Here is a 24,049-nt window from a genome sequence, read left to right on the forward strand (position 1 = left end):
GGGCCGAGGGCCGGGTTGGGAGCCGACCCATGAGGACATGGCGGGCAGCGAACCTGGCCCACCTGCGACTGCCCACCGGCACCGTGCTTTCCGGTGTGCCAGAGCTGGTGACGATGTTTTCCAGCAGCCGGTCCAAGGTGGAGCAGTCGGCCCACGTGGTATGCAGCGACATGGAGCGCGTGGAGGCCCACACCCAGGGAGGTGTTGCCTTCTTTGGTTTTTTTGTACATTTTTCTCTTCTCTTGGCGTTAGTGGGGGCGCGACAGCGCACCCACTGGGTGTAGCCCCCGAGAATCGGGCGGGTCGATTGTCGACCGGTCCGAATCTCTTGAAGGCCCTTTTCCCTACATAGTTTTCTTCAGTGGGGGCGCGCTAGCACACCCACTGGGTGTAGCCCCCGAGAATCGGGCTGGTTAGGTCTTAACCAGGTCGAATCTTAATTATGTTCCCTTTTTCTCTCTTTTGGCAGGCGCTTTATGATGCTCAGGTACAGGCATACAACGAGCTACGGACCCAGCACCTGGGGGCCGATAGCCAGATTGCCGAGCTTGAAGCCCGGCTGGGCGAGGTCGCCTCGGAGCGTGACGTCCTGCGCAACGCCGGCGGCCGGCTCCAGGAGCAGCTGGACCTTCTTCAAGCGGAGAAGAAGGAGCTCGAGGCAGCCGGCCGGGTCGAGCTGGAGCGGCTGCGGGCCACGTTGCAGGAGAAGGAGGCCTCCTACTCTGCCGACGTGGACCGCCTCGCGTCGCTTCACCTCAAGGAGGTGGACCTCAAGGACGCCGCCTTGAGGGAGAAGGATGAGGCCCTTGTCCAGAAGCAGACGCAGCTGGCCAAGGCTTTGGAGTCTGCGGCGACTCTCGAGGAGGAAGTTTCCCGCCTTACTCATGCGAGTAAGGTGCGGGAGCGCGAGGTCCTCCAGGTCTCCCATGAGACCGACAGCGCCTTCCATCGTGGGTCTCTCTTCCTTGTCTTATGTTTGGTCTTTTTGGCCGTCTCCTCGTTTTGCTGTGCTCTTACGTCCTGGTTGTTGGCACTCCAGGTCTCTTCCCCGAGACCCAGATCGCGGCCGACACCGCCGTCAAGGTGTGCCGTGAGGAGCGCCGCGTGGCTGGGCAGGAGGTAGACACTACCTCCGGCTGGAGTGTGGAGGAGATCGGGGTGGGCCTTCGGGCCCGCCTGCACACCCTGGGCGAGTCTGTGGCTCAACTCCAGGTCGCAGGCTTGTCGATGGTGGCGGCCTTGTGGCCGGAAGGCGTGGAGCCGGCGTCCATGAGCCGGCTCGCCCACTGGCTTGCAGTGGGTGGAGAGCGCATGGATGCCTGGCGTGCCTCTGCTGCGCGGGCTAGGGCTTACATGGCCCTAAGGTTGGCCAAGTCCTGGTATCGAAACCTGAACTTGGGCAAGCTGGCCGCCCAGCGCGATGGCTCGGAGGCGGAGCTGCAAGGCATGGAGGAGGAGCTTCGTGTAAGGGCCAGCACCGTCGCCGAGTATGAAACCTAGGATGACTTTGTTTTGGAATGGGGTGAAGATGGCGGTGTGATCGCTGAAGATTTGCACGGCCTTCAGCCCTATGATGCCGACGGCAGTTCCGACGAAGCGGTCCGGGCTACGAAATTTGCTGCCGCCTCCAGCGGTGTGGCGTACGCCGACTCCGGTGTGGACGGAGTCGGGAGCCCTCGCGAGGAAGACAGTGCAACCGCCTCGGGAGCAGCCGGAGATGGTGATGCTACCACATCAGGAGCAGCGGCCGGGGCAACCGATGAGGCCGCGGCCCTGTAGCCGGTGTCTTTTTCTGTTTTGTTCTACCCCCGAAGGGATGTAATGAACGTGGGCCGTGGGCTAATGCTTTTGTGAATGTATATATTCAGCATTATATTCGTATGCCAAGCGTGTTGTCTTATGACCTTGCCTTTTGATTCCTGGTTGACTCCTTTTTTCGAAGCCATCAAGACTTAAAGAACAAGACATAAGCCAATCAGAGGCCGACTTGAATGAGATCGTATATATGATCGAGCCAGCCCGAGCCGGCGACCCTTTGTAGTCGAACTTTGCATGTATCCGACCTGACCTGGCGTCACCTCGCAAACCAGGCGGCCGGAGCCAGCCCGCAAGCTCGTACGAGGTGACCAGGGATCAGCCGGTTACACTATGTGTTCATTTACAATAGGGAAGGCGTCTGAGCGGCTAGTGAGCCCCCGAGCTTGTTAAAGCCAGCAAGGGGCGTGTGCGGCGTAGCCTTCGAGCTTGATTAAGCCATCAAGAGGTGTACGCGGTGTAGCCCCCGAGCTTAATGAAGCGTGTCAGAGGGCGTACACTGACTGAAAACTCTCAATAAAAAGAAACATGAGGCATGCTCTTTTTATTGCATTTGTTGTTCCCTGAAGAGGGAGAAAGATACATGTGCATGCTCTTTCCTTTGCTTGATTTTTGCCTTTCAGCAATAGAACGGGCGAAGCAACGCCGCGTTCCATGGAAGTTCCGTTTCTTGGCCGGAGTCGTCCCTCTTGCGCTTCCTTGGCTTTTGGGCGTCAATCAGGTAGTAAGCGTTGTTGTGCAGCGCCCTACTGACGATGAAGGGTCCCTCCCAGGGGGATGAGAGCTTGTGCTGGCCGGCAGTGCGCTGGATTCTTCTGAGGACCAAGTCTCCCTCCCTGAAAGAGAGAGGCTTGATCTTTTTGCTGTGGTAGTATCTTAGCTTCTGTTGATAGATGGTCGTCCGGCTCAAGGCCAAGTCCCTTGCTTCTTCGACGAGATCCACACCGTCTTCTCTGGCCTCCTTCGCCTCCGTTTCTGTGTATAGGGTGACCCGAGGCGAGTCGAACTCGATATCCGTGGGAATAATAGCCTCAGACCCATATACCAGAAAGAATGGAGTGTGGCCGGTCGACCGGTTGGGCGTGGTGCGTAGGCTCCATAGCACAACCGACAGTTCTTCAATCCAGCAGCCGGCTGACCTGACCAGTGGTGCCACCAGCCTTGGCTTGATGCCGGCTAGAATCAGGCCGTTGGCCCTCTCTGCTTGGCTGTTCGACTGAGGGTGTGCTACTGAAGCCAAGTCGAGCCGGATGCCTACCTTGGAACAGTAGAGCGCTAGGGCGCCCTTGGCGAAGTTGGTGCCATTGACGGTGATGATGCTGTGGGGAACGCCATATCGGACGGAGATGTCTGTGATGAACCTGACAGCCGTGGGGCCGTCAAGTTTTTTGATAGGTCTGGCTTCGATCCACTTGGTGAATTTGTCGACGGCCACCAAAAGATGTGTCATCCCTCCGCGAGCCGTCTTAAAGGGCCCTACCATGTCCAGTCCCCAGACGGCGAATGGCCAGGACAGGGGAATGGTTTTGAGGGCCGAAGGCGACATGTGGCTCTTCGCGCTGAAGCGTTGGCAGCCTTCGCACTTGTCAACCAGATCCACTGCCTCCTCGAGGGCCGTGGGCCAGTAGAATCCATGACGGAATGCTTTGGCCACCAGGGTTCTGGAGGCGGCGTGATGCCCAAACTCCCCCTGGTGGATGTCTCTGAGGATCTCCTGCCCTTTTTCTGATTCGACGCAGCGTTGGAACACCCCGATCGCGCTGCGTCGCACCAGTTCGCGATTGACGATGGCGTAGGCGGCGGATCTGCGCTGGATCTGTCTCGCCTCTGCCTCGTTCTCAGGAAGTTCGCCGCGAAGAAGGAAGGCCAGAATAGCTTGAGCCCATGATGGAGCCGACACAAGGGTCGCCTCTGCTTCGTCTTGACTGTTGGGGGCCTCTCAGCACCCAAGCTTGATGGTGCCTCTGGTGTTGTTACTGCAGCCAGCTCGCCGTCTACCTCCATGATGTCCACCCACCAGGAGGATTCGATCCCGGGCAGAGCCGGGGTTGTTGTTGTAGCCGGCGCTGCCATTGGAGTCGGTGGGATCAATGGAGCCGGTATAGGAACCGCATCCAACGTAGTTGGTGGAGCCGACGGCGCTTGCACCGTGGATTCAGTCGGTGCCGCATTTGGAGTCGGCGCTGCCAGCGCTGCCGGCGTGGGGTCCACAGCCGGCGTAACTGACGGAGCCGGCGGCGCTTGTATCGTGGAGTCAGCCGGTACAAATATCGATGTCGACTCGGGAGATGGCTTGACAGACGGCTTATGGAGTTGCTCGAGGGAGACGCCGGCTGGAATGGCCTGTCTTGTGGAGCCGATCTTTGCCAGTGTATCGGCCGCCTCATTTTCCGTCCTGGGAACGTGGTTAAACTCACAGCCCTCGAAAGGACCGATGAGCTGCTGGATGAGGAAGCGGTAGCTCGCCATGTTGGCGTCCATGGCGTCCCATTTGCCAGAGACCTGCTGCACCACTAAGACTGAATCGCCGAAACATATGAGCCGCCAGATGCCGATCTCCTTGGCAAGCCGGAGGCCATGAGCCAGTGCTTCGTACTCAGCGACATTGTTGGAGGCGGCGATATGGATCTGGAGAGCATACTTGAGCTGGTCCCCTTTCAGAGACGTCAAGACGATGCCGGCTCCCAGTCATGTATGCATCTTCGACCCGTCGAGGTGCATTCGCCAATGCATAGAGTCTGGAGGCGGTGGCTCAAACTGGGTCTCGGCCCAGTCGACTAAGAAGTCGGCCACCACCTGCGATTTGTTGGCGGTGCGAGGCTCATACCGAATATCATGATCCACCATAGTGATGGACCATTTGGCAATTCTTCCCATGGCATCATGGTTGCCCATGATCTCTGAAAGCGGAGCAGTGCTCACCACAGTGATAGCATGCTCTTGGAAGTATTGCTTCAATTTCTTTGCGGCAAGGTAAACACCATAACACATTTTTTGATAATGTGGGTAGTTCTGCTTAGAAGCGGACAAGACCTCGCTAAGGTAGTAGACTGGCACTGCACTGGCAGGGCCTTGCCTTCCTCTTTACGCTGAACTACCAACACTACGCTAACCACGCGAGTGGTCGCCGCGATGTATATGAGTATGGGTTCCCTTTCACACGGGGCTGCCAAGATTGGCAGGCTCGAGATTACCCGCTTGAGGTTGCGGAAGGTTTCGTCCGCCTGGTCATTCCACTCGAACTTTGCCATCTTCTTCATGAGCTGGTAGAGTGGAAGGGCCTTCTCGCCAAGCCGGCTAACGAACCGGTTGAGGGACGCCAAGCAGCCGGCGAACTTTTGGACGTCGAGGATCCGAGCCGGCCGCACCATCCGCTCGATGGTGCTGATCTTCTCAGGGTTCGCTTCGATGCCGCGGGCGGATACGAAGAACCCCAAGAGTTTGCCGCCTGGGACCCCGAAGACGCACTTCTCACGGTTGAACCGGATCTTGTACTCGCGCAGATTGGCGAACGTCTCCCGTAGGTCGTCGACGAGGCTGAAGTGTTGCTTCGTCTTGACGACGATGTCATCCACATAGACGTGGATGTTTCTGCCAATCTGTGGCAGTAGGCACTGCTGCATGCAGCGTTGGAATGTCGCACGTGCGTTCTTCAGACCGACCGTCATGGTGGTGTAGCAGTAGGCCCCGAAGGGCGTGATGAAGGAGGTCTTCAGGCGATCAGCTGGATCCAACTTGATTTGATGGTAGCCTGAATAAGCATCCAGAAATGACAGCAGTTTGCAGCCTGCAGTGGAGTCGATCACTTGATCTATCCTAGGCAACGCGAAAGGGTCTTTTGGACAGGCCTTATTCAGGCTAGTGTAGTCGATACACATTCGCCACTTGTTGTTCTTCTTCAGCACCAGGACTCGGTTAGCCAGCGAGTCCGGGTGGAAAACCTCCATGATGAAGCCGGCTGCAAGGAGCCGGGTGATTTCTTCTCCGATCGTGCGCCGCTTCCCCTCGGTGAAGCAGCGCAGGGGTTGTTTCACCGGCTTCGCGTCCGGTCGCACGTGAAGTTTGTGCTCGGCGTACTTCCTCGAAACACCCAGCATGTCCTTGGGGGACCATGCAAAGATGTCCCGATTCTCACGGAGGAAGTCAACGAGCTCGCCTTCCTATTTGGGGCTAAGGCTAGCCCCGATGGTGACGCACTGCTTCGGGTTGGCAGGGTCGAGTGGGACCTGTTTGGTCTCTTTAGCCGACTTGAAAGAGCCCTCGCCGGCCGATTGTGACGGAGGAGAAGGAATCGCCGGTTGCTTAGTAGCCTGGGCCACGAGCCGGTCGATCTGCCGCTTCTCCTCAGCAATCACCAAGGCGTCGGTGAGGCGGCTGCTATCTTGGGCACACTCGAGCGAATTCTTGTAGTCGCCAATGACAGTGATGATGCCCTTGGGGCCCGGCATCTTCATCTTTAGGTAGGCGTAATGCGGAATAGCCATGAACTTGGCCAGAGCCGGTCTTCCCAACACCGCGTGATACGGGCTACTGAGGTCCACTACCTCGAACCATATGGACTCTCGGCGGAAGTGGGCTTTGTCGCCAAAGAGGACGTCCAGCTGGATCTTGCCGATGGGCGAGCAGGACTGCCCAGGCACAATGCCATGGAAGACAGTGCTGGTTGGCAGGACGTCCGTCTCCTTGAGCCCGAGCTTGAGGAGAGTGTCGAGGTAGAGGATGTTGATGCTGCTGCCGCCGTCGACCAGCACCCGGGAGAATCGACAGGTGAGCCTTTTGAAGGCGAAGGTGGGATCGAGGACGAGTGCGTATGATCTCGGGTTGGGCATCACCGCAGGATGGTCCACCCGCCTCCATGTGATTGGTTTGTCAGACCAATGCATGTACTGGGGAACCGGGGGGACTGTGGCGTTTACCTCGCGCCGCCTCTGACGCAGGCTGTGCTTCTCGTTGCCTTCGCTGGTGAAGACGACGAACGCTCCATGTTGATGAGGGTAGTCGTCTTGGTGGTGACCGTCGTCGCGAGGCGGTGATGGCGGAGCCGGAGCGTGGTTGGGAGCCGGTGCACGAGGGGCCGCCTGCGCACCTGGAGGAGCCGGCAAGCCATCTCCTTGCGACAGCCGGCGCGCAAAGCTGCACTGTCGAAGGGTGTGGGTAGACGGGTGCACCCCAGAATGTATCTTACAGGGGGCGTCGAGCAGTTGCTCGAAGGACTGCTTGGGCAGCCAGTTGGTGTTGCTCCGGTTGGGACGCTTTCGTGGAGGGCCGGCTTGAGGAGCCGACGCTTCGCCCTCCACATTGGCCACCAACTTGCTATTGGAGCGGGGATCCATCTGATCCGCCTTACGCTTGTAGTTGTTCTGGCCGCCTCGGTTGTCCCCAGCAGGCTTGGGAGTAGCCGGCGTAGGCACAACCTTGTCCGAGGCGGTCACCTTGACGCGCATTGCGGAGTCGACCGAGGCGTATTTGTCCGCCTTGGCCATGAGCACCACCAGAGAGGTGGGCTCGGTGCACATGAGCTTGTGCTTCAGGAGGGTGCCGTCTCGGCAACCATCGATGAAGTACTGGATGGCTTGTACCTCATGCACCCCCTCGCAGGAATTGCGGAGCTCAGTCCACCGGGTGACGTAGTCGCGGAGGGGTTCGTCGGCCTTCTGGACGCACATGGCCAGCTCGCGGGGCCGGCCAGGGCGCTTGTAGGTGCCGGTGAAGTTGCGGACGAACGCCTCTTCGAAGTCCACCCAGGAGTTGACACTGCCAGATGGGAGGCTATTAAGCCAAGTCCGGGCCGAGCCGGTCAACATGAGTGGCACGTAGCAAACTGCTACGCGCTTGTTGCCCCTGGCGATGCCGACAGCCGTGGTGTAGTCAATCAGCCAGTCCTCTGGCTTGGCCATGCCGTTGTACTTCGACATGTCCCGAGGTAGGGTGAAACCTCGGGGGACTGGCTCCCCTCGGATCCGGGGGCCGAAGCATGCCGGACCGACGGGTCCGTCCTCCTCTAGGAGGGCTGACTGGGCCAGGACGATGAGACGCCGGCGGGCGTCCCGCTCATCCTGGGTGGCGTGAGCGCCAGCCCTGGTGGCAAGAGGGGAGGCGCCTCGTGAGCGGGAGACGTGAGTTCTTCACGGGGGAAGAACCTCACACTCCGAATCGCCCTCGTCGCCTCCGCGACGCAAGCCCGAAGTGTGCTCGCTCTGGCGCTGAGAGCGCCGGTCGTGGCTTCCCTCGCCCCTCTCAAGGGTGATGCGAGGAAGATCCATCTCCATGGTGCTGATCGCTAGGGTTGCGACGTGCCCCGGAGTTGGGTCTAGGGGACTCCGATTGAGCCTGACTGGGGTCAAGCTGGGCGTGTTGCTGGTTGCCGGCGTCAAGGAGGTCCTTGACCTGCTTCTCCTGGAAAGCGTGCTCCTCGCCTTCCAGGCTTGCCATCTCTTCCATGGCTGCCTGCGCCGCTCGCATGTTGGCCGCAGGAGTCTCGTAGGTGGGCAGATCACCGCCTAGAACCTCGCGATGAACCGGCCGCGGCTGCGGACCGATCCGAGACGGCTAGGGGCCTCAGAAATCGGAGTGAGGCCGTATGCGGAGTTATACTCGCGCTGCATAGCCTCCAACCGACGTTTCGCCGAAGCTACGGCAATGCCGTCCTCCAAGATACGCTTGCGAGCCTCCTCCAGCGAGGCCCGAGCGTCAGCAGGGTTTGCGGAAGTGGTGATGGGTGTCTTCAGGCCGGCGATGGCGTCCCGAAGAGTATAAATGGCGGCGGCAGCGGGCTCGCCAGCGCCTGCGGACGCCTTGCCGGGAGCCGTGCTGGTGCTGGCGCCGATAACCATCACCACCATGGTGTTGGAGACGGCAGCAACGTGGTATGGGGTGAAGAACCCCACCGACGACGCAGGGCCGTCAAAGATGAGGACGTTGCTGGGTTATACGTCGTGGGCAGGCATCTCAGCGATAGAGAGATTGCTGAAGCTAGCGCAGAGTGCCTCAATGTCGAAGTCCTCGCCGAAGTAGTGCGGGCCGTCATTGAGACGAAGGTCGCTAAAGAGAACGCTAAGGTTCTCCATAGCAGCGACGACGACGCTTGGGAGCGCCTCGTCATCAGAATCTTTGTCCGAATCCGCATGGCGGACGGGGACGTCGATCATCATGGGTGTCGCCTCGTCGAAAGCGGGCTCCACGGGCATGCAAACTGATCCGGATGCGATGCATCCGGTGGTGTAGGTGCGGGGCCCCGCCCAGCACGTAAATCCAGCCGATGCCGCAATCGGCCCCACGGTGGGTGCCAAATGTCGGTGAATACTCACAACATATGCCATAGGTAGGCTAAAGTCGGTGAGAACCGAAGGGACAAAGGTGAGCGCTGGGAACGAGGTTGGTACACGCATGGGGCGCACGATGTACCCAGGTTCAGGGCTCTCCGTAGAGATAATACCCCTTATCCTGCCGGAGTGTTTGATGTATATGAACAGAGTACAATGTCACTCCTGGAGCTGTGTGGGGAGGAGGAAGAGGGGAGCAGCCGACTCGTCTCTACCTCTCTCTCTGTGGTTGGTGAATGTGTTGTCTTGAATGACTCATGAATGATCGTCCCCCCTGCATGGAGGGTGATGTTGGAAATATGCCCTAGAGGCAATAATAAAATGGTTATTATCATATTTCCTTGTTCATGATAATCGTCTATTATTCATGCTATAATTGTATTAACAGGAAACAGTAATACATGTGTGAATAAATAGATCACAATGTGTCCCTAGCAAGCCTCTAGTTGGCTAGCTCGTTAGTCAAAATATGATCATGGCTTCCTGATCATGGGCATTAGATGTCATTGATAACGGGATCACATCATTGGCAGAATGATGTGATGGACAAGACCCAATCCTAAGCATAGCACTAGATCGTATTGTTCGTATGCTAAAGCTTTTCTAATGTCAAGTATCTTTTCCTTCGACCGTGAGATTGTGCAACTCCCGGATACCGTAGGAGTGCTTTGGGTGTATCAAACGTCACAACGTAACTGGGTGACTATAAAGGTGCACTACGGGTACCTCCGAAAGTGTCTGTTGGGTTGGTACGAATCGAGATCGGGATTTGTCACTCCGTGTGACGGAGAGGTATCTCTGGGCCCACTCGGTAGAACATCATCATGAGCTCAATGTGACTAAGGAGTTAGTCACACGACGACGTGCTACGGAACGAGTAAAGAGACTTACCGGTAACGAGATTGAACAAGGTATAGGTATACCGACGATCGAATCTCGGGCAACTTCTATACCGACAGACAAAGGGAATCGTATACGGGATTGATTGAATCCTTGACATCGTGGTTCATCCGATGAGATCATCGTGGAGCAAGTGGGAGCCACCATGGGTATCCAGACCCCGCTGATGGTTATTGGCCACAGAGGTGTCTCGGTCATGTCTGCCTGTCTCCCGAACCCGTAGGGTCTACACACTTAAGGTTCGGTGACGCTAGGGTTATAGGGAATTGTTATACGAGGTTACCGAAAGTTTTTCGGAGTCCCGGATGAGATCCCTGACGTCACGAGGAGCTCCGGAATGGTCCGGAGGTAAAGATTGATATATAGGACGGATGGTTTTGGACACCGGAAGTGTTTCGGGCGTCGCCGGTAACGTACCGGGACCACTAGGACCACCGGAGGTGGCCCCGGGGGGTCCACCGAAGGGGGGCAACGACCCCGGGAGGCTATATGGGCTAAGTGGGGAAGGGAACCAGCCCCTAGGTGGGCTGCTGCGCCCCTCACCCAGCCCATGCGCACCAGAGAAGGGGGAAGGGGGGAAACCCTAGGGGGGGCACACCCCCCTCCCCTCCTCCTAGAAATACAGAGGGGTTTTGGCCCTTGGGAGACAGACTTCTCCCTCTCCCTCGGCGCAGCCCTGCCCTTCTTTCTCCTCCTCTCTGTCGGTGCTTGGCGAAGCCCTGCCGGGAGACCTCGTCTCTCCATCGACACCACGCCGTCATGCTGCTGGAGTTCTTCCCCAACCTCTCCCTCCTCCTTGCTGGATCAAGGTGCGGGAGACGTCATCGGGTTGCACGTGTGTTGAACACGGAGGTGTCGTAGTTCGGCACTAGATCGGAATCACACCGCGATCCGAATCGCTGCGAGTACGACTCCATCAACCGCGTTCTAGTAACGCTTCTGCTTAGCGATCTTTAAAGGTATGAAGATGCTCTTACCCCTCTCTCGTTGCTGGTCTCTCCATAGGAAGATCTGAATATGCGTAGGAAAATTTTGAATTTATGCTACGTTACCCAACAGTGGCATCCGAGCTAGGTTTTCTATGTGTAGATTCTATGCACGAGAAGAACACAAAAGTTGTGGGCGATGATGTGTCAATTTGCTTGCCGCTACTAGTCTTATTCTTTTCCGGCGGTATTGTGGGATGAAGCGGCCCGGACCAACTTTACACGTACGCTTACGTGAGACTCGTTCCACTGACAAACATGCACACCGTGCATAAAGGTGGCTAGCGGGTGTCTGTCTCTCCTACTCTAGTCGGATTGGATTTGATGAAAAGGGTCCTTATGAAGGGTAAATAGCTTTGGCATATCATCGTTGTGGCTGTCATGTAGGTAAGAAGGCGTTCTTGCTAGAAACCCAAATCAGCCACGTAAAACTTTCAACAACAATTAGAGGACGTCTAACTTGTTTTTGCAGGGTTTGACATGTGATGTGATATGGCCAAAGTTGTGATGTTGCATGTATGATGTATGAGATGATCATGTTATTGTAATAGGTTTCACGACTTGCATGTCGATGAGTATGACAACCGGCAGGAGCCATAGGAGTTGTCTTAATTTATTGTATGAGATTCAACGCCATGTGCTTACTACTTTTACTTCATTGCTAACGGTTAGCTATAGTAGTAGTAATAGTAGTATTTGGCGTGACAACTTCACGGAGACACGATGATGGAGATCATGATGATGGAGATCATGGTGTCACGTCGGTGACGATGATAATCATGCGATGCCCGAAGATGGAGATCGAAAGGGCAAAGATGATAATGGCCATATCATGTCACTATATGATTGCATTGTGATGTTTATCATGTTTTACATCTTATTGCTTAGAACGACGGTAGCATAATAAGATGATGTGACAGCCCAAGACAGACCCCCAGAAGATTCCCCCTTTTTATTTCCGTTTCCGTCGTGTGGTTATTTTATTTTGTGGCCTCGTCATTTAGTTTGCATCATCGCATCATGCATGGCATCTTGCATCGTTTGTCGCGTCTGGTGTTTGGAGTGTTGTGCTTCGAGTGATCACCGAGTCGTAGAGCGATAGTAGCTCCCCCTCTCCCCTCTTATTTCGTTTTTTGTGGTTTTGCTAAAGTTCTGTTTTAACCCCTTTTAAAAATCGTCTTCTTTTTAAAAAAACCTTTTATTAAATGTGAGGGCCACACCTTGGGTTTCCTTTATTTTTCCCTTTTGGTTATTTTTCTAAAACGTCTCATTTTCTTTTCTCCTTTAAAGAGCTCTTATTTTATTCCTTAAAAAAAGGGGTTTTATTTTATTCTTCAAAAGGTTTTATTTTTATTTCTTTCAAAATTCCCAACTATTTCTTATAGTTGGGGATATTTTTTTTCCAAAGAGTCAAAAGCCTTTTTTTATTAAAGGCTTTCTTCGTTATAAACGGTCTGATTTTAAAAAGGTAGAAAAACTATAGGGGGAGCAAGCCTGCCGAGCTGGCCCAGGCCCAGCCGGCTCCTCCCCTGACCTAGCGCCGTCACCCCGAGACCCCCATCTCCCCGTGCCTCTCCCTCCTCCCAGCGCCTCCTTCTCCCCTCGCCCTGACCTCCCTCTTCCCTGCTCGCTCCCGCCGCCAGCAGTCCTGCGCGCCCCGCTCACCTCCCGAGCTGCGATGCCCCCGTCGTGCTCCCTTCCGCGCGCCGCCGGCTTGCCCCAGCCCGAGCAGCCCCGCGCCGAGGCCTCCCGGTTGCCGCCTCCAGGCCGTAGTTCCTGCGCCGCCCCGCCGTCGCCCTTGGCCTCCCGTCACCGATGCGCCGCCTCGCCTGCGCCGTCTCCCGCGCCTTGCCGGCCTCACCTCCAGGCCGCCCGTCGCGCTCACCTTTGTCGTTCTCCGACCGCGCAGCCGCCCGCCTTGGCCTCTCCTCTGTCGCGCAGCTCGCCTGCGATGCCGCCCCTCGCCGTGCTGCGGCCTCCCTGCCCCATCTCGGTGGCCGGTCTGAGTTCTTCCCCGCAGGTGCCCGTCGAGCTCGTCGTTCCTCGCCTGCGTCGCGTCACCCTTGGTCCCGTTGCTAGCTACTGTTCCTACCATGTGTTGATGAGGCTGCCGATTTGCTGCTTGATGATTGTTGTGCCGCTGCTTGGAGTTGCTGTGCAGCTGCCGTTCTATTGCTGTCGCTGTAGGATGCAGCTGCCTGTGCTTGCTTGCCTGCCGTGCCGTGCCGCTGTTGCCTGCTGCACTGCGTTTTGCTCTTGCTAGATAGTTGCAGGTTGTTAGTTGCTGGCTGCGATAGCTGCTGGTTGCTGGTTCCTGTTGCTATCGCGTTTGCTGTGCTAGCTGCTGCTTTGTAGCCGTTGCTTGCTGCTGGCCGAGCTTGCTAGCTTGGCTTGTGCTTGCCTACTTGTGATGCTTTGCTACTTTCCTGCAGATGTTGTTGCCGTTGCTTGCTAGTATCTGCTTCCGAGCTTAGTGCTTGCTGATAGTTGTTGTTGTTAGCTGCTAGCTGCAGTTATTGCTTCCTAGATAGCTACTAGCTTGCTTGATGTTAGATGCTAGACTAGTTGCTAGTTGCTGCCGTCTGCCGCCAATGTTAGCTGATGTAGCCTGCTAGCTGCTTTTGCTAGATGCTGTAGTTTGCCGCTATGTTGCTATCGCGTTGCTGCCAGCTATTGCTGTTGTTGCTGTGTGTCGCCTGCCATCGCCGCGTGCACCATCCCCGCCGTCGTGGAATCGACAAATTCGCCGAGCACCACGTCGTCCTCGACGACCCCCGATCATCTTCGGAACGTGTTCGACCACGACGCCGAGAGTACGACTACCGTCGACGAGACCGTGTACCACGACGACTTCCACTACGACCTCGACTTCCACGACGTCCACGACGACCGTTGTTCCCCTTCACCGAACCGAACCGCTCTGATGTGCATGCTCCGAAGGTATAACGTTGATACGTTGTCGTGTACCATGTACAAGTGATGTATGAATATATGTATGTTCGCACCGTATGTTGGCCGTTGCATGTTGTGTTCCTCTTTCGTTGTGCCCTCGACACATGGGAACCCGAGATACGGGATCACCCCATCTTTACTTAACGTTCCGACACACGCTTCCCAGTACGTTGACATGCTATCTCGACGAGTTATCGGGATAGGAACGTTGCCGTGGCATCGTTTTTGTTTTGCCGACAAGGTTCCCTCTCGCTCGCCGTGGCGACATGTGCTTCTTTCTCTTCTTGCCGTGATGTTGTAACTTGCATGCATGACTCATACATGGCATATGCCGTGTGTTGCATGGTCCTTGTGCCGTAGCTCCGATCTATGTTTCGCGTGTTACCCGACTAGGATGTCATGTAGGATCATCGCTTCACCTCTTGCCATGTTAACCAATTTAATATTGCCGTGTAAATAATCGAGAGTGTATTAAATAATTGGTCGTGGAGTTTCGTCGATATGCAACCCGTTGCATATCGAGCTTCACTTAATGTGTAGAGTTTGCGTGAGATGAATTGCCATGCCATCCCTTGCATCAATGAACTGATCATGCATCATAATCGGGTATGCATCATGTCTTGCTTTTGCTGTGGTGAATATTTGTGTTGATGTTTGTTTTCGGTTTGCCCGTCTCGATAGAGTTCCGCAAGCGTGTCGGAATGTGAGGACCCGTTCGACTACGATGGTTTGCCGACTCCACCGAGTTGTTCTTCTTCCAAGCGGGATCTCAGGCAAGATGATCATTTCCCCAGATACCATTACTATCATTGCCATGCTAGTTATTTCGATGCTGTCGTTTATGTCTCGTTGCCTACCACATGTTAAATATCAGCCTCTCAACAATGCCATGAAATCTTCAACCTGTTCAACCTAGCAAACCACTGATTGGCTATGTCACCGCTTGCTTAACCTTGTTTTAGCGTTGCTAGTTGCAGGTGTAGTTGCTTCCATGTGATAACATGGGTTCCTTGTCATATCACCATATTAAATGCTATTAAATTTAATGCACCTATATACTTGGTAAAAGGTGGAAGGCTCGGCCCTTTTCTAGCCTGGTGTTTTGTTCCACCTTTGCCCCCTTAGTTTCCGGCTACCGGTGTTATGTTCCATAAACGAGCGCTCCTAACACGATCGGGGTTGTTATGGGGACCCCCTTGATAATTCGTTTTAGATTAAAGCTGGTCTGGCAAGGCCCAACATTGGTACTACATTTGCCTAATCACCTAACAAAATTGCATAGGGACTTTCCGGACCCCAAGGATAATTTAATCAACCCCCGGGCCAGTGCTCCTCATGAGTGTTGGTCCAAACCAGAGCAGCTTATTAACGCTACCCGGGGCAACTCGATGTTTGGCGTGGTAACCATCGCTCATCCGTCGTGTCCTGAGAACGAGGTATGCGACTCCTATCGGGATTGTCGACACGTCGGGCGGCCTTGCTGGATTAGTTTTACCTTTGACGAGATATCTTGTGCATCGGGATTTCGGTGATGCTTTGGGTAATCTCAGAGTTGAGGTTTTCCACTAGGGAATCCGACGAGATCGCGAGCTTCGTGACGGAGGATTTCTATGCGGCTTGTGGTAATTTGTGATGGACTAGTTGGAGCACCCCTGCAGGGTTAAATCTTTCGGAAAGCCGTGCCCGCGGTTATGTGGCAACGTGGAAACTTTGTTTAACACTGGTTCTAGATAACTTGAAGTTAACTTAATTAAAATATGCCAACTGTGTGCGTAACCGTGACTGTCTCTTTCGTGAGTTCCTTCTCCGATCGAGGACATGGTGGGGTTATGTCTGACGTAGGTAGGTGTTCAGGATCATTCATTTGATCATCAGTAGTTCACGTCCGTTATGCGTAGATCTTCCCCCTCTTATTTCTCGTACTCGTAAGTTAGCCACCATAAATATATGCTTAGTCGCTGTTGCAACCTCACCACTTAACCATGCCTCACCCATTAAGCTTTGCTAGTCTTGATACCTTTGGAAATGAGATTGATGAGTCCCCTGTGGCTCACAGATTACTACAACACCAGTTGCAGGTACAGGTAAAGGTCATTTGACGCGAGCGCATTGATTGTTCATTTGGAGTTGCTTCTTCTTCTTCATCTTCATCGATCTAGGATGGGTTCCAGGCCGGCAGCCTGGGATAGCAAGGATGGACGTCGTTCTTCTTTTGAGGTTTGTTTTCGTCCGTAGCCGGACCCTTCTCTTACTCTTGATGATTATGTAATATACTGATGTGACTTTGATGTAGCTTGTGGCGAGTGTAAGCCAACTCTTTATTTATCTCTTCTTTTCAGTACATGTACTTGTAATGATATCCATTCTTGCGACACGACGAGATGCGCTTCTATCCCTGACGAGGCCTTCGTGCCAAATTGAGGTAGGGTCGCATCTTGGGCGTGACAAGTTGGTATCAGAGCAGTACCGACCTAGGAGCCCCCTTGATTGATCGAACTTGGCCGAGTCGAGTCTAGTGAAAAAAACTTCTTTGAGTCTAGTTATATATCGGAGAGTAGGATTCTTTTTTCTCCTCTTTTATGCTCTGGTGAGGAATCTTGACGTAATATTTTAATTCTACTCCTCTTCTCACTCAAAAAAAATTTAGGTTCACGCGGATATTTTTGGAATCTATATGATGCCGATGTGACGGAGTTCTGTCTTGGTGCCTCCTATCTGCTCTAAGTCTCAAGGGAGTTGAGCTCCAGGGGATTCTTGAGCACATGGTTATCATTCAGATTTCTTAGTATCTCAGAACGAAGGATGTTCGTAATTGCTTCAATACTAGTAGTGGAGAGATAACTCCGATGTCCCCAGTACTGGTGCAGATTGTTCGGGAGTACTGCCATACTTTGTATCGCTGTGATCACGAGGGTCTGTAGTAGATGAAGGTCCGAGATTCTGGTTGTGTGTTGACGGATGTGATACTGGTGACGGGTTAGTATAGGAGTTGTGTGAATATTACTCCTTGTATCCGTGTACCAGATTGCATGACCAGATATTTCGGGAATTCTTAGGTGGGAATTCAAGTAGTTGTTTATAGGACAATCTTCTAACAAATGCATGATGTTAGGTTGGGGTTCGACATCTAGTGGATTCGTTTGTTCACGGTCGACTTACAGCGGTACACGTTGTGTCTTAAAGAGTCCTGGTAGCTTGCTATGACTCGGGGACGCTTCGTATGTCGGGTGCACTGCCTTGCACTTGATGGCTACTGTAAAATCGTGCCCGTGCGATCCTGTCCACGAAAATATCAGACGAAATCTTTCTCATGAGTTTGTTCTAGCTTGTTTCGTAAGCCGCATCCTTTGTTTTGTTGGAATATGGTAATTCGAGTTGCTTCGATGTCAAGTGGTGATTTCAGATCTTTTCTAAGAGGTGTTCTCATATTTGTATGTGAGAATGCAAATTCTTTTGTTCGTTCAAGTTGTCATGTCAATTCCTTTTTAATCGGAGTCGTCGTATCAATTCTTTTCAACAGGTGTGTCTATCTTCAAGTAATTCTATCATTTCCAATTTTGCAAGATCATTCTTTCATTTTATGTCGGAGTTCATCTCATCTGTCTCAAGTTATTTTTTTTCCCCGCCCTCCCACCCTTTTCTTCAGTGATTCAATTTTCATCCAGGAGTTCTTTTTCTTTTCTTTGTGCTTCCGCTGTCTGTTCTTTCTCTCTTACCCGGTGATTCATTGTGAAGTTTATCACGAGATTCGTGTTCTTCTCTATTCATTCTGTCATCTTTTCCGGTGAATTTAATTTAATTATCCGTGTTCATTGTATCCTATTCATCTTTGTAATTTTTCCCATGTTGGAAATTCTCATCAGTCTTCTTATTGTCATTTCTCTCTATTCCATCCGGAGTGCTGAAGTTATCTCAGAGGTTCTTATTTCCAATCCTTTTAATTCTTTTGAGGTGCTATCCTCATCTATACCGGTGCAATCTCTCTTTCTAATCTATTTTTTCAACGGTGGTTTCTTTGACTGGGCCCATAACCCACAGGTTCTTCCCAGGATCTTACCTGGCTCTTTAATCTTTTCCGGAGATCCTTAATTCTTTTCAACTATGACGTAAGTATGATTTTCATCACTCATATTCCTTCGTCAAGATCAATTGGAATTAATTCTCATATTTGGCTCAACCTTTCATTCTTCATTATTCTGGAGTGTCTTAGTATTCTTGGTGTTGTTTCTTGTCATCATTCTGAGTTTGCAAAATATGAAGGAGTGTTTCTATCAAATCTTGGTCCGTTCTCTTCGTGATTCATCGTTTCAGCCTTCTGGCATCATCTTGAATTATTCCCAATCATGAGTAATATCTTTCTGGCTATCCGGTGCTTCTCTAAATTGTTTTCATTCTCGATCCTCCGAAGGCATCATTTGAGAAGATTCTTCGTTCTCAGCTTTCAGCTTTCATCCTCAATTCTTCTCAATTGTTGTCTCGTCATTCGTCTCTCGTTTATCTGGTGCCTTGTTCAAAATTCTTCTCTTAGGTGGCTCATGATCTCTTCATTCTCATGTATCTCCATTAATTCGTGGTGTTCCCATTCAATTGTGAATTCTTACCGGTGCTTCATTCATTTGTGCCTCAAGTGGTGCTTATCTCTCTATCTCTTCAAGATTCTTTCAAGAAGAATAAGTTGTATGCTAAATCCGTTGCTTGTCATCAATTAAAATTGATGAAGGATAAGCATAACATAATTCCTATTCTTGTTCATAGTAATCTGAATTCTTCTTCCGGAGTGCCTCGTGATATCAATTCCTTTTTCTCAAGTGTTCTTATCTTTTATTTTCCGGAGTTCCAAGTTTTCTCTAGTATCTCTTTGTGAAGCTTCATCTAAATCTTGGCAAGGTCATAATCTTTTTTTTTTCTACCTTCTTATCGTTGCATCATTCATTTGTATACGGTGGTCCTTCATGGTGGTTCATCAAGGTTTCAATTCGTTCTCAAGTGTTCTTCAAGATTCTTGTTGGAGAATCTCAAGTACCCTTTCTCTTGCATTTATATGTGCAATTGTTCTTCCTTTATCCTTTGAGTTGATATTATAGCATTCTTGTTAGTGTAGGAGCCTTGAAGAGATTTCCTTTCAAGTATGAGATAATTAAACCCACCAATTCTATGATCATGAGATATTTGCAACCCATGATTTCTCCATTGAGCTATCTTGGTTTGGATTTCACCTATAGCTTTTCCTATGGATTGTTGCTATCATGGTGCTTGTCATTAATCCAAGTTCTCAATGTATCCTTTTGGTGTAAGAAATTGTTCATATCTTGTTTCTCTCAATCAATCCTTGTTTCTTTCAGTGGTTGGTGGTCACCTCATATTTGTTGAGATGATTTTCATAAGCCCACTACTATCTTGTTCTTTGCGTTGTAGGTTTTCCAACTACTACATCAATTCTCTATCCGGAGGCTCTTCAATTCTATTGCGGTGATAGTTGTCATTCTTTTCTTCATTCTCTTCTTCCGCTTGAGCTAGTTCCTATTTTATTGTTCCGGAGGCATTGTGATATTGCTCTTTTGGGTCTATTTTGTTGTTCTACCAAGATCATGGTGTTCCCTTGCTCTACTTAGTTGTTTGTGGTGAATATTGTGTAATTCTCTCTTCTTATCGAACTTTTTTGTCCCATTATCCTATCGAAGTGCTGCCGAAACTTTCCGTGAATTCTTGATTGTTTCTCATATCATTCCTCATCGCTTGGCAACCTTCAAGGATCGTTGGTTTCACTCGTTTGTCAAAGAAGCGACTAAGTCTTTACCTCTTGTTCTTTCTCATCCTCTCCCCCCTTTCATTCTTGGATCTCGGGGCGAGATCCTCTTGTAGTCTAGGAGAGTTGTGACAGCCCGAGACTGACGCCCAGAAGATTCCCCCTTTTTATTTCCGTTTCCGTCGTGTGGTTATTTTATTTTGTGGCCTCGTCATTTAGTTTGCATCATCGCATCATGCATGGCATCTTGCATCGTGTGTCGCGTCTGGTGTTTGGAGTGTTGTGCTTCGAGTGATCACCGAGTCGTAGAGCGATAGTAGCTCCCCCTCTCCCCTCTTATTTCGTTTTTTGTGGTTTTGCTAAAGTTCCGTTTTAACCCCTTTTAAAAATCGTCTTCTTTTAAAAAAAACTTTTATTAAATGTGAGGGCCACCCCTTGGGTTTCCTTTATTTTTCCCTTTTGGTTATTTTTCTAAAACGTCTCATTTTCTTTTCTCCTTTAAAGAGCTCTTATTTTATTCTTTAAAAAAAGGGGTTTTATTTTATTCTTCAAAAGGTTTTATTTTTATTCGTTTAAAAATGCCCAACTATTTCTTATAGTTGGGGATATTTTTTTTCAAAAGAGTCAAAAGCCTTTATTTTATATTTATTTTTTTGTTAAAGGCTTTCTTCGTTTCAAACGGTCTGATTTTAAAAAGGTAGAAAAACTATAGGGGGAGCAAGCGTGCCGAGCCGGCCCAGGCCCAGCCGGCTCCTCCCCTGACCTAGCGCTGTCACCCCGAGACCCCCATCTCCCCGTGCCTCTCCCTCCTCCCAGCGCCTCCTTCTCCCCTCGCCCTGACCTCCCTCTTCCCTGCTCGCTCCCGCCGCCAGCAGCCCTGCGCGCCCCGCTCACCTCCCGAGCCACGCCGCCCCGCCGTGCTACCTTCTGCGCGCCGCCGGCTTGCCCCAGCCCGAGCAGCCCCGCGTCGAGGCCTCTCGGTTGCCGCCTCCAGGCCGCAGTTCCTGCGCCGCCCCGCCGTCTCCCTTGGCCTCCCGTCACCGGTGCGCCGCCTCGCCTGCGCCGTCTCCCGCGCCGTGCCGGCCTCGCCTCCAGGCCGCCCGTCGCGCTCACCTTTGCCGTTCCCCGACCGCACAGCCGCCCGCCTTGGCCTCTCCTCCGCAGCGCAGCTCGCCTGCGATGCCGCCCCTCGCCGTGCTGCGGCCTCCCTGCCCCATCCCAGTGGCCGGTCTGAGTTCTTCCCTGCAGGTGCCCGTCAAGCTCGTCGTTCCTCGCCTGCGCCGCGTCGCCCTTGGTCCCGTTGCTAGCTGATGTTCCTGCCATGTGTTGATGAGGCTGCCGATTTGCTGCTTGATGATTGTTGTGCCGCTGTTGGAGTCGCTGTGCAGCTGCCGTTCTATTGATGTCGCTGTAGGATGCTGCTGCCTGTGCTTGCTTGCCTGCCGTGCCGTGCCGCTGTTGCCTCTTGCGCTGCGTTTTGCTGTTGCTAGATAGTTGCAGGTTGTTAGTTGCTGGTTGCGATAGCTGCTGGTTGCTGGTTCCTGTTGCTATCGCGTTTGCTGTGCTAGCTACTGCTTGGTAGCCGTTGCTTGCTGCTGGCCGAGCTTGCTAGCTTGGCTTGTGCTTGCCTGCTTGTGATGCTTTGCTACTTGCCTGCAGATGTTGTTGTCGTTGCTTGCTAGTATCTGCTGCCGAGCTTAGTGCTTGCTGCTAGTTGCTGTTGTTAGCTGCTAGCTGCATTTATTGCTTGCTAGATAGCTGCTAGCTTGCTTGATGTTAGATGCTAGACTAGTTGCTAGTTGCTGCCGTCTGCCGCCAATGTTAGCTGATGTAGCCTGCTAGCTGCTTTTGCTAGATGCTGTAGTTTGCCGCTATGTTGTTGTTGCGTTGCTGCCAGCTGTTGCTGCTGTTGCTGTGTGTCGCCTGCCATCGCCGCGTGCACCATCCCCGCCGCCGTGGAATCGACAAATTCGCCGAGCACCACGTCATCCTCGACGACCCCCGATCATCTTCGGAACGTGTTCGACCACGACGCCGAGAGTACGACTACCGTCGACGAGACCGTGTACCACGACGACTTCCACTACGACCTCGACTTCCACGACGTCCACGACGACCGTTGTTCCCCTTCACCAAACCAAACCGCTGTGATGTGCATGCTCCGAAGGTATAACGTTGATACGTTGTCGTGTACCGTGTACAAGTGATGTATGAATATATGTATGTTTGCACCGTATGTTGGCCGTTGCATGTTGTATTCCTCTTTCGTTGTGCCCTCGACACATGGGAACCCGAGATACGGGATCACCCCATCTTTACTTAACGTTCCGACACACGCTTCCCAGTACGTTGACATGTTATCTCGACGAGTTATTGAGATAGGAACGTTGTCGTGGCATCGTTTTCGTTTTGCCGCCAAGGTTCCCTCTCGCTCGCCGTGGCGACATATGCTTCTTTCTCTTCTTGCCGTGATGTTGTAACTTGCATGCATGACTCATACATGGCATATACCGTGTGTTGCATGGTCCTTGTGTCGTAGCTCCGATCTATGTTTCGCGTGTTACCCGACTAGGATGTCATGTAGGATCATCGCTTCACCTCTTGCCATGTTAACCAATTTAATATTGCCGTGTAAATAATTGGGAGTGAATTAAATAATTGATCGTGGAGTTTCCTCGATATGCAACCCGTTGCATATCGAGCTTCACTTAATGTGTAGAGTTTGCGTGAGATGAATTGCCATGCCATCCCTTGCATCAATGAACTGATCATGCATCATAATCGGGTATGCATCATGTCTTGCTTTTGCTGTGGTGAATATTTGTGTTGATGTTTGTTTTCGGTTTGCCCGTCTCGATAGAGTTCCGCAAGCGTGTCGGAATGTGAGGACCCGTTCGACTATGATGGTTTGCCGACTCCACCGAGTTGTTCTTCTTCCAAGCGGGATCTCAGGCAAGATGATCATTTCCCCAGATACCATTACTATCATTGCCATGCTAGTTATTTCGATGCTGTCGTTTATGTCTCGTTGCCTACCACATGTTAAATATCAGCCTCTCAACAATGCCATGAAATCTTCAACCTGTTCAACCTAGCAAACCACTGATTGGCTATGTCACCGCTTGCTTAACCTTGTTTTAGCGTTGCTAGTTGCAGGTGTAGTTGCTTCCATGTGATAACATGGGTTCCTTGTCATATCACCATATTAAATGCTATTAAATTTAATGCACCTATATACTTGGTAAAAGGTGGAAGGCTCGGCCCTTTTCTAGCCTGGTGTTTTGTTCCACCTTTGCCCCCTTAGTTTCCGGCTACCGGTGTTATGTTCCATAAACGAGCGCTCCTAACACGATCGGGGTTGTTATGGGGACCCCCTTGATAATTCGTTTTAGATTAAAGCTGGTCTGGCAAGGCCCAACATTGGTACTACATTTGCCTAATCACCTAACAAAATTGCATAGGGACTTTCCGGACCCCAAGGATAATTTAATCAACCCCCGGGCCAGTGCTCCTCATGAGTGTTGGTCCAAACCAGAGCAGCTTATTAACGCTACCCGGGGCAACTCGACGTTTGGCGTGGTAACCATCGCTCATCCGTCGTGTCCTGAGAACGAGGTACGCGACTCCTATCGGGATTGTCGACACGTCGGGCGGCCTTGCTGGATTAGTTTTACCTTTGACGAGATATCTTGTGCATCGGGATTCCGGTGATGCTTTGGGTAATCTTAGAGTTGAGGTTTTCCACTAGGGAAGCCGACGAGATCGCGAGCTTCGTGATGGAGGATTTCTATGCGGCTTGTGGTAATTTGTGATGGACTAGTTGGAGCACCCCTGCAGGGTTAAATCTTTCGGAAAGCCGTGCCCGCGGTTATGTGGCAACGTGGAAACTTTGTTTAACACTGGTTCTAGATAACTTGAAGTTAACTTAATTAAAATATGCCAACTGTGTGCGTAACCATGACTGTCTCTTTCGTGAGTTCCTTCTCCGATCGAGGACACGGTGGGGTTATGTCTGACGTAGGTAGGTGTTCAGGATCATTCATTTGATCATCAGTAGTTCACGTCCGTTATGCGTAGATCTTCCCCCTCTTATTTCTCGTACTCGTAAGTTAGCCACCATAAATATATGCTTAGCCGCTGCTGCAACCTCACCACTTAACCATGCCTCACCCATTAAGCTTTGCTAGTCTTGATACCTTTGGAAAGGAGATTGCTGAGTCCCCTCTGGCTCACAGATTACTACAACACCAGTTGCAGGTACAGGTAAAGGTCATTTGACGCGAGCGCGTTGATTGTTCATTTGGAGTTGCTTCTTCTTCTTCTTCTTC

This window comes from Hordeum vulgare, chromosome 5H (assembly GCF_904849725.1).
Source record: "Hordeum vulgare subsp. vulgare chromosome 5H, MorexV3_pseudomolecules_assembly, whole genome shotgun sequence".
NCBI classification, from domain to species: Eukaryota; Viridiplantae; Streptophyta; class Magnoliopsida; order Poales; family Poaceae; genus Hordeum; species Hordeum vulgare.